Below are 10,815 nucleotides of genomic sequence, written 5' to 3'. Positions count from 1 at the left end.
TTGTCAGACCATTGTCCGCTGGTTTTGTCGATTGATGATCATAATTGGGGGCCGAAGCCGGTGCGCATGTTTAAGTGTTGGTCTGAGTTCCCTGGGTACCAACAGTTTGTTCGTTCGAAATTACAATCATTACAAGTGGATGGTTGGGGAGGCTTTGTACTAAAGGAAAAATTGAAACATATCAAAATTGCTCTTAAGGAATGGAATTTAACTAACTCTCATAATCTGTCAGGCAAGATCCTTTCTCTAAAAATCATATTGATGTTTTAGAGGCTAGGGGTGAGGTGGACGACCTGTCTGTGGAGGATGTTGCGGACTTACATGAGATGACAACTGATTTACACTCTTTATCCAGGGCAAACGCTAGTATTTCGTGGCAACAATCGCGATTATTATGACTTCGAGAAGGAGATGCAAATTCTAAATATTTTCATGCAATTATGTCAGGCAGACGTCGAAGAAATGCAATCGCTTCTATTTTATTTGATGGAAATGTTGTGGAGGGAGTATCTGAAGTCAGGACAGCAATAGTCAGTCACTTATCATTATCAGGTGTATGATATATGTAAAACCCATACTAGACGTATCTAGAAAGTCTAGCATGTGCGTTAGTTTAGTACTGGATACATTAAAAATTTACAAAAATAAAACTTCGAAATGAATATCTTTACAACAATATGCGTTCGTACAAATAAATCACAACTCAAATTTTCTAAAATATAATAAATGCATCCTTGAAAATCCTGATCTTCCTGCAGCGGGTACGAACGTATACTTGCTGAATCATCCCTTCGTCTACTAGCTTGCCATCCAACCTGTTTATCTGAAACAAATAAGGATTGGGATGAGACACAATGTCTCAGTGAGTTCCACCTAATCCTAGGCTATAGGTAACCTCGAGGGAAACCTACGTTCACCACGTGTCTACAATACAACCTGTCGGTTGATTATACGTGTGTGGGGACTTGCTTTCCTAGATGGTCGTGCATGCTAGATCTGTCATAGGTACTTCTTAACTTGTTATTGGCTTCTCTTCTTATACGTGTCATGGCGGTCAAGGGGAATCTAATACCGCAATGCCAAGATACGCTCTACATATCGAGGCCTAAACATAACATAATCATGACACGGTTCTAAACCGGACGATTAGGGGAAACCTAAGATCATCATTAGCATATCTTTCTTTACTTGCTTCTACTTGCTTGAATCCGTTGTATCTAACAACATATCATATCTTCTCACAAAAAGTGATTCTTGCTATCTTACTAGTTCTTGACGATCTACGTCAAGGCTCTAAGAACCAACATATATATGTCTAATAGATATGCATAGTCAGATTCATTAATTATGTTAGCGTTTAACAAACAAACAAACATTAACTGAGTTCATTTTACGAATTAGTCCCGGGTGGAGTAACCCCATAAGTTAATCCCTTACTACCGGTGAAAATCCCAGCTAAGGCTCACCGAACTCCTTCAGTGACGTGCGGCTCCCTTACGGCTTAACCGTTCCCCTCAGAGAACCCCTTGAATCCAACCTTGGAAGGATTACAAGAGACATGTCACCTACTCTTACTTAATGGTCTTGACCATACATGATTCTTGTCTTAAAACTTGCTTAAACTTTCTTGTGAATATGATATCTAATCGCATCACAACTTTAAGAAAGTCTTGGTCTTATGCATGCATGAAAATTAAACTTAAACTTGCTATCTCTTTTACCTCGGATCCTTAAACGATCCCACTAGAGGTAAACTATATGCTTGCTTAACTTACTTTGTGAATAGATATCTAATCAATTCACATCTCTCCATACTCGATTGTCACTTTAGCTCCTATGAGAAGATAATACTCTATATCACTCCACGTTTTATCAAGCATATCACTAATGCATAGCATTCTATTTCTTTGCTAACTATTCTAGTTCTTGACAAGCTATGTCAAGGCTCTACTTTCATTCCCTTCCTGAATGATTAACTTGCTACCCGATTCTTATCGTACTATTCTCTCATTTGCCATGCTTTGTTAACTTGTCAAATACTTGTTTCTTTTTAATGAAAACTTTGCTGAAGATTATCAAATAGACTGCACAAGAAAAACCGATCCGAAACCCACCAGAAATGCCTGAAGCGAGCAAACAATGCACGAATGCACTGTCTACTCGCCTAAGCGAGTACTCTAGCTCACGAGGCGAGTTGCTACTCGCTGTGGCGAGTAAACACCCCTCCCTGTGGGTCTGCCTCGCCTAGTGAGCACTCTGCTCGCTGTGGCGAGTTGTGACAGTCCAACACTTGTAAAAATTGTGTTTTTGACCCAAAAGCCTCAAAACCAAGTGCCTCTATGCATATTATGACTCTAGTGGTCATAGAAAACCTGTAAAACAGTCTCAAGACAAGTATTCATAAGCATAGCAAGCATGGCAAGAAAAGGGCAACTAAACTTATGTATAAAAACCCTAAGTTTTCATAGTATGCTCACAAGTCATAAACATATTCTCAAAGGTAAGGAATACTAACTATGGAACTCACCTAAACAAGTTCTTGTGACAGTTCTAAGTTCCAAGCTCAAACAAGCCAAAACCCTAGCTCTTGATCACTTGCTTTCTTTGATCACAACATTCAATCTTATTATTCTTTCTTGCAAACTAAGACACCTTGATCCTTGACCATGAAGAAACCATAACTTGAATCATCTTTGAATTTACCAAGAACCAAACCCTAACTCTTGCTTTCAAGGTGACTTCAAAGCTTCCACTCATTCCATAGTTGTTTCTTGCTTACTCTCCAATACCATGAAATATGCCCAACATAAGCTCCATATCAACTATCAAAAGCCTTAGCTTCTTGTTCAAATCCAAGCCCTAACTTTTGAATCCATTCTTGAGAGGAGAAATAGAGAAATCAAACAAAACCCAAGCTTCCTTCAGCTTAAGAGATCAAGAGGGAACATGGTCTAAAAACTTATCATGAAAAGATGAAGATTTAAGAAAGGATTGGTGGAAAAGAAGAGAGGGAATGGCGTGAAAGAAGGAGAGAAAAGGAGGAGAAAAATCTTTGCCAAGCACTAGAGAGAGAAAGAATGAGTGAAATGAGATATTTTGAGACAAACATCAAATAAATATCCTTTTGTGTGCAATTACCAAAATACCTTTGCCTCAAGCGTGTTAAATCCGACACTGATACTTTATCCGTATTAAGTTGGCATCTCATAATAAATGTTTTCCATTACACTTACTATCCATGAACTTAATCCTCTGGCACGATCGACTGGTAATATTCCGATACTGACAGGCGGGATATTATAATATGAATATGCTTAGGGTGGATGATATGAATTTTCAGAGATTATCTGTTTTGGAAGGAACTACTCTGATTTGTCCTTTTAATGAGGTTGAAGTTAAGGCTGCAGTGTGGGATTACGATGGTTACAAGAGTCCGGGTCCGGATGGCATTCATATGGGCTTTATTAAACATTTTTGTCCGGATTTGAAAGGTGACATTATGCGGTTTGTGTTGGAATTTCATCGCAACGGTCACCTCTCGAAAGGAATAAATAGCACTTTCATCGCTCTTATTCCAAAGATTGACAACCTGCATCGTCTTAATGATTTCCACCCCACTGCTATGGTGGGATGCTTATATAAAATTTAGGCGAAGTTGTTGGTAAACCGTTTGCGACAGGTATCTCAGACACTCAATCAGCATTTGTAAAAGATCGGCAAATCCTTGGTGGCATTTTAGTAGCTAATGAGGTTGTAGATGAGGCTCGCAAGTTGAAAAAGAATTGTTATTGTTTAAAGTAGACTTCGAAAAAGTGTATGACTCAGTTGATTGGGGATATCTTGATGACATTATGGGGAAAATGGCGTTTCCAACTTTGTGGCGTAAGTGGATGAAGGAATGTGTTAGTACTGTAACTGCTTCGGTTCTGGTAAATGGCAGCCCTACTGATGAGTTTCAAATGAAAAGGGGATTACGACAAGGCAACCCGCTCTCTCCTTTTCTTTTCCTTTTAGCAGCTGAATGTTTAAATGTATTGATGACTTCAGTAGTGAATTTGAATCTGTTTACTGGTTACTCTATAGGAACGCACACCCCCACTGTGCTTTCTCACTTGCAATTCGCAGATGACACGCTTCTGCTAGGTGTTAAGAGTTGGGAAAATGTTCGCGCATTGAGGGCAATCCTGGTTCTTGTTGAGAATATGTCTGGTTCGAAGGTAAATTACCACAAGAGCATATTGGTTGGTATTAATATTGTTGAATCTTGGTTACAAGAAGCCTTTTCTATTTTGTCTTGTAAAATTGGTAAAATTCCTTTTATGTATTTGGGGCTTCCCATTAGTGGTGATGCTAGACGCTTGAGTTTTTGGGATGCGGTAATAGAGCGCTTAAACTCTAGACTGTCAGAAAGGAAAAGTAGAAATTTGTCTTATGGTGGCCGCTTGATTTTCCTTAAGTCTGTCTTGTCTTCATTGCATGTCTACACCCTTTCTTTTTTCAGAGCTTCCGCAGGTATAATCTCTTCCATTGAATCTATTTTTATTAAATTTTTTTGGGGTGGGGTGAGGATCGTAGAAAAATTGCTTGGGTAGACTGTAATTCTATTTGTATAAGTAAGGGGGTTGGTGGATTGGGGAGATTGCAGGAGTTTAATATTGCTCTTCTTGGTAAATGGTGTTGGAGGTGTTTAGTGGATATGGAGGGTTTGTGGTTTAAGGTGTTGTCTTCTTGTTATGGGTAGCAGAGAGGTCGGTTGAGGGATGGTGGTGTGACAGGGTCAACATGGTGGAGGGAGATAATTAAAATTCAAAATGGAATAGGTGTGGATGGTGATTGTTGGTTTGAAGAAAGTATATCAAAACGTTTAGGTAATGGTTTTAATACTTTCTTTTGGTCAGATTGCTGGGTGACGACGGTGTCGTTCATGGAGAGATTTAGGAGGTTGTATGACTTATCGATTCATAAGGACTTGTCGATGGGAGAGATGTACGCTTTAGGGTGGGGTGAAGATGGGGAGGCTTGGAGGTGGAGGCGTCGTTTGATAGCTTGGGAGGATGAGTTGGTGGTGGAGATTAGGAATTTGCTTACTAACGTTACATTGCAGGTAGAGCTGTCAAAATGGGCCGGGCCTACCGGGCCGGGCCGAGAAAGCCCGAAAAATGGAGGGCTTGGACAACAAAATTTTAGCCCGATTAGTACGAGGGCTTTTTAGCCCGAGCCCGTATAAGCCCGAGCCCGTGGCGGGCTAGCCCGTCCGGGCTCCGGGTAGCCCGAAAGCCGGATTATTTTTATTAATAACTAATCAATTTTTTTTATTACCCACTCCACTGTTTTGTTTTGTCTTAAGTATTCATAACATTTATTTTTATGCAAATCTATTAAGTATTCAGTAGTACTATTCTATTTAATTTTGATTGCTCCTGCTATAGTTTTATCATTCTATTTCAAATTAAAATCCTTTATTGCCAAGTGTAATTGTTGCTGCCATGTTATTACTCAATTCCATTTGACTCCCTTGTTGATGCGCCTCTATTTCCAATTCAATTCCACCACTTTGCTGTTACTATGCATGTTTAATTGTTTGGGAATTATCATTATTATTATGCCGTGGTTTGGTCCCTTTTATTTGCTTTTTTATATGAATTCTACGCCGTAATGTCATAATTTTAAGAATTCTACGTGGAGTTGTCTGGAAAAAAAATATATGGTGTGAATAATTTTAAGTCATTTTTATTTCTAAAATTAATTTTTTTTATTAATTGCGCAAGCCCGAAAGCCCGTGGCCCGTAAAGGGCCGGGCTTGGACAACTATATTTGAGCCCGTTTATCATCCGGGCCTTTTTGGCCCGGCCCGAAAAAGCCCGAGCCCGACATGGGCTAGCCCGTCACGGGCCGGGTAGCCCGTTTTGACACCTCTAATTGCAGGATACTGAATCAGATGTTACACCGTTCATGGTGTGTATCAAATGCTCATGCGGCAGGAGATGCATAACCACGACGTCGTTTCGGATGCTCCTTGGCATAAGAGTGCTCCTTTGAAAGTTTCTATTTGGGTGTGGCGTCTTCTTCGCAATAGATGACCAACAAAGGATAACTTGATGCGACGAGGTGTTATTACTAATGATTCTCAACTGTGTGTTACAGGATGTGGCCAAAATGAAACAATAGATCACTTAATTATTCATTGTCCTATTTTTGGTGACCTCTGGCAACAAATTAAGACTTGGATTAGTGTGTTTTCTGTGGACCCTCAACAGGTTTTGGATCATTATTATCAGTTTGTTTACTCTTCAGGTGGTTATGCTCCAAGAAGGTCTTTCTTACATTTGATTTGGCTTTGTGGTATTTGGGTTCTTTGGAATGAAAGAAACCAAAGACTGTTTGCAAACACAACAAAAACAACTATGCAATTACTTGAGAAAGTTAAGATTACATCTCTCAAATGGTTGAAAGCAAAAAATGCGTGCTTTCCATTTGGTTATCATATGTGGTTGCAGCGTTCCCTTGCTTGTTTGGGGATTGACTGATGTATTTTTTTCTTTGTTATCTTCTGTTGTTTTGATCGGAACTTTTTTGTAACCTTGTTTTGTTTCCTTAGGCACTCCTTAAGCTAGGGACCAAAACTTTTTGTTAATATATCTCATTTTTCCTTGTTCCAAAAAAAAAAAAGGATTCTTAATAAGAAAAAATTAGAGATAATTTGAACAACAAGTGTTATTCTTCCTAAAATTTTTTTTGAACAAGTATTCTTCCTAAAATTATATCCTACCTTGTTCATGTATCTTTTTTTATTAGGTAATAAGTGTTTGATTTGAATTTACCTACCATATATAACAAAAATAAATTGTATCCTACATATCAACAAATATACTCGTAAACCTTAAAAATATTTGAGTCCCCATAAATCATTGACCGAACACTAGAACTTGATGCACATGCTTAAGAATGGCCCTACCCTTAACTCACAAGCACCTTTGTCATATTCTCTCGGTTGATAATACTTATAGTGTATGGAAGGTTTAGCATCTAAGTCTTCCATTAGAATGATTTTTTTTTTTTTTTTTTAAGGACCATTAGAATGATTTATTATTCATTCTCATTCCATCAATTTTTTAATATATACCCCACCAATTTTGTTTTATTCTCTTGCTTTTCTCCACGTGTACATAACAGTGTTCACATTTTTTTTGAGGGAATAACACTGTTCACATTAACACGTTCACTTTACACGTTACACATTTTCTTCTTTGATGTTCTGATTTCCTCCATTTTCGAACCAGATTTTTTATTTATTTTTTCTTTCTGATGGAACTCTCCTGCCACTGTCGTTTTCTCCTTCTCCTTCATAGGTGAGTCTCCCGTTGCTTTATTTTGTTCAGTTTCTTCCACAAAACTAAACATTCGAAATTTTTCTTAAAAATTCTTAATTTTTTTTTTGAAGGAAAAAATTCTTAATTTTATTCCTCTTGTTAAACCCAAACATAAACCATTTTGGGATTAGACTGCTATGTTTACCCCCATAATCGAACAACTTTGATCATTTTATTAACTTGTATCTAATTTACCGTCAAATTAGTCGATTAATTATACCACTTACAAGCAAATTTTTTTTTGTTACATTGCTAAAGGAGAAGAAAAGAAAGAAACAAACAAACAGAAAAAGAAACATCACAGAGAAACTACTGTGTAGGCAAGAAAGTTCCAGCTGCGTCCATCCTAAGGAGGCTCAAAAGGTCTTCCAGGGGGTGGGGAGGGAGGGAGGCATGGTATAGCAATCTGAAGAGACTCCAAGCTTGACCATAAAATATGCAGGGGAGGCATATGGTATATCAGCTCGGTATTCGAAGAGGCTCAAAGTATGGCCATAATGCACATTAATTCTCTTCCATAAGAGTTTGGTAAACAGTGACATTGTTTTGCTATTTATATACTGTCAAACTAATCCTTACAAATTTTGCTGTTTATTGAATTATATCCTCTCCTCCACCTGATCTCATGGAGCTGTTAAGGACCGACGCTATGGGAACTTATTTCCCAAGGGCGTAGCTTTTTTCTTTCTTTTTTCTGTGTTTTTTTTTCCTGTTTTGCTTTGCTTTGTAACCAAAAAAAAAAAAAATCCTTACAAATTTTTGTAACACATAAGGACCAAATTTTTTAAAGTCATTCAAAATCAGGGTTTTTTTTTTCCCAGTTCGCAAATTTTTACTCGATAAAGCTTGTGTAAAAAGGTCATATCAAATTTGTTGTAGAAGCATATTGAAAAGGGTGGTAAGAAATAATAATGAAGGATCTTGTTCCACTCTTATGTACTATATTTTGTAGTTATTTTTACAATCATGAACAAGAAACTTATAATTGATGCTGGATATTCTATTTTACCTTAGTGAGTATTCTTGTTATTCTATTTTTCCTCCCTAACCCAGAACTAACCTCAACTTTATCAAATATGTTTGTGTTTAAAATCGCTGATTTGGGTATTTTTGCTGTTGTTGGATTGTCGTGAATTACTGTTTGCACTGCTTGCTAATCACCCTCCCTTGTGTTTGCTGCAAACTTCACAACCTTTAGGGTAGATTCTTTTCGCGAACTGCTTGCTGATCACACTCCCTTGTGCTTGCTGCGAGCTTCACTACCTTAGGGCAGATTCTTTTAGCATTTGATCTAGGACAGCCGTGGTGTTAGTATTGCAGTTGCGGTTGTAATGCAAAATCGGTAAAATTAAGGTGCGAAGGTATGTTTCAGGCGTAGAGTTGTGTTACATTGTTCTTTAGTATGTATGCCTAGAGATTATTTCAAACAGGAATGTTAGAGACACTCTCTTTTCAATACTCTCGTCAACGCTCGTCCTCTTAAAGCATGACTGATTTAAAAACAAGTTGTCTGTTATTGTTGTTAAATTGTTTTTATGTACGAACAGCCAACCAAAGTTCAACTTCTATTCGGTTAAATTTCAACACACTTGATTCCCATTGACATGTCATATCGTAACACTAATAGACTACCAAAATATCAATGACAATATCGTGTATGTTTGCTATCACGGTGGGTAGATCAAAATCACGAGGATCCAATGAGATTTTCTAGAAGTTATAAAGTGTACTACAAATTGTAGTTTTTCCAAGATCAGAGTAAATCGTCGTGATTCTGATATACCCATCACAAAACCAAACATTCACATCATCGGTTTAAGGAAAAATGGAATAATGAAATCTTGTGGGTATAGTGAACTGTCATATTACAATATTAAAAAAGGGATGCACTTTATACCTGATTAGTTAGATTCACAGAAAAGCTACAAAAATACAATCTTTTTCAATATCCATCTATAGTATTATCCGTACTACCACTAAAAATGGTCCAGTACAAACAATTTTCTATTCTGCAATCCAAAAATAAAAGCATCTCACATAAAAAAATTAATAAAACTTAAAATAAACCAAACAAATCAAATTGAAGAAACATATAAAAATAACAAAAAAATCAAATTGAAAAACTCCATAGGGACACCTCATCATCTTGAAAGTCTCCATGATCAATATATTCATACTCATGTCCCCAGCTATGTGTAGGGGACATTAGCGCCATATTTCTCAACGACTCTGGAATGTTCAACACTTCCTCTTCTTCCAAAGTAAACATAAGCTGCTCCTCTGTGGCGGCTGCAGCTACAGCGGTTTCAGTGTCATTAGTCGTTAAAGTCTTGTCTGGTCTGAAAGCCTCGGCAGCTTCTGCAGCCGCCTTTTGTATATCCCTTGTCTCTGTAGTGGCAGGAATAGGAAGCCGCGAGGCAGAGTCGGCAAAGTTGAGACAGGCGTTGCGACCTCTCAATGCCAATGCCGCGACATCGTGTGCTCGTGCTGCCATCTCGGCCGTTGGAAAAGTCCCTAGCCAAATCTTAGTCTTCTTGTTAGGCTCCCTCATTTCACACACCCATTTATCCAAATTCCTCCTCCTCACACCCCTATAAACCGGGTGGCGTGTCTCCTTGAACTTCTTCCTCCCTGCACGCTTCTTCGGGGTAGTTGCAGCTAACCGGACCTCGTCGTTGGTAACTGACATCCCATGAGAGACCTCTAAATTTGGAAGTGATATTGTGTGTGAGGAAGATGAGGGTTTTGAAGAAGAGGGCTGTGAAGAGGAAGGGTTCTTAGATGGAAACATTGTATATATTGCAGAGAGTGTAAAAAAGCTTGGAATTGAAGTGAAGATTGAAGTGTTGTATATATAGGGAAACATTGTTGAAGGAATGAGGTATGTAACCGTGAGAGTATTTGTGACTGTGTGTGTGTGTTTGTGTGAGTGAGTTTGGATATTTTATACGTGTAATAAGGCAGCTGCATTGCCTAGTAGGAGGCTTTGTGATTGGTTATGTTTGAAAAAGGGAAAGGTAAAGTGATTATGAAAGAAACAGAGAGAGAAAAAGTGTGGGTATTTGTAGATGGAAACCCCACTAGGCTGAAAAAAAGTGTTGATGTTGTCAAAATATCTTCAAAGATACTAAATGATGTTTTTATTTCCTCAGACAGAAACGACCAAATAAGGTAATTAAAGCACTCATATAAATATGCTGTTTTTTCCCTCAAAAAAAAATATATGCTGTTTTTAGCTATTTTATTCATAGTCAAAAAAGCTCTTTACTTCTTTTATATTTCTTCCGTTTTATATTAAACTACATGTTTTACGATATGGATTATTGACCTAACAAACTTTGATCATATTTTTCTACTAATATACAAAGATAAATAATATCATATCATATAAGATGTTGGATTTTTCTCAATGAATATTTTTAAAATATTAAATCTCATATTTTTT

General features: G+C 37.6%; 1 long non-coding RNA gene and 1 pseudogene across 1 annotated transcript; one reads left to right on the top strand and one right to left on the bottom strand.

The window, feature by feature from the left end:
* Positions 1–7,222: 7,222 nt before the first annotated feature.
* Positions 7,223–8,378, top strand: LOC146916425 (uncharacterized). Its single transcript, XR_015015031.1, has 2 exons — positions 7,223–7,349; positions 7,629–8,378. It is a non-coding gene; the product is annotated as an uncharacterized LOC146916425 (long non-coding RNA).
* A 196-nt stretch (positions 8,379–8,574) lies between these two features.
* Positions 8,575–10,543, bottom strand: LOC146916424 (dehydration-responsive element-binding protein 1E pseudogene; annotated as a pseudogene).
* Between the last annotated feature and the right edge of the window lie 272 nt (positions 10,544–10,815).

The sequence above is a fragment of the Medicago sativa genome, chromosome 6 (assembly GCF_051527215.1).
Source record: "Medicago sativa cultivar Bolivia chromosome 6, Bolivia_mono, whole genome shotgun sequence".
In the NCBI taxonomy this organism is placed as follows: Eukaryota; Viridiplantae; Streptophyta; class Magnoliopsida; order Fabales; family Fabaceae; genus Medicago; species Medicago sativa.
The sequence above is the reverse complement of the archived record's forward strand: the minus strand, read 5'-3'. Positions and strand labels throughout refer to the sequence as shown.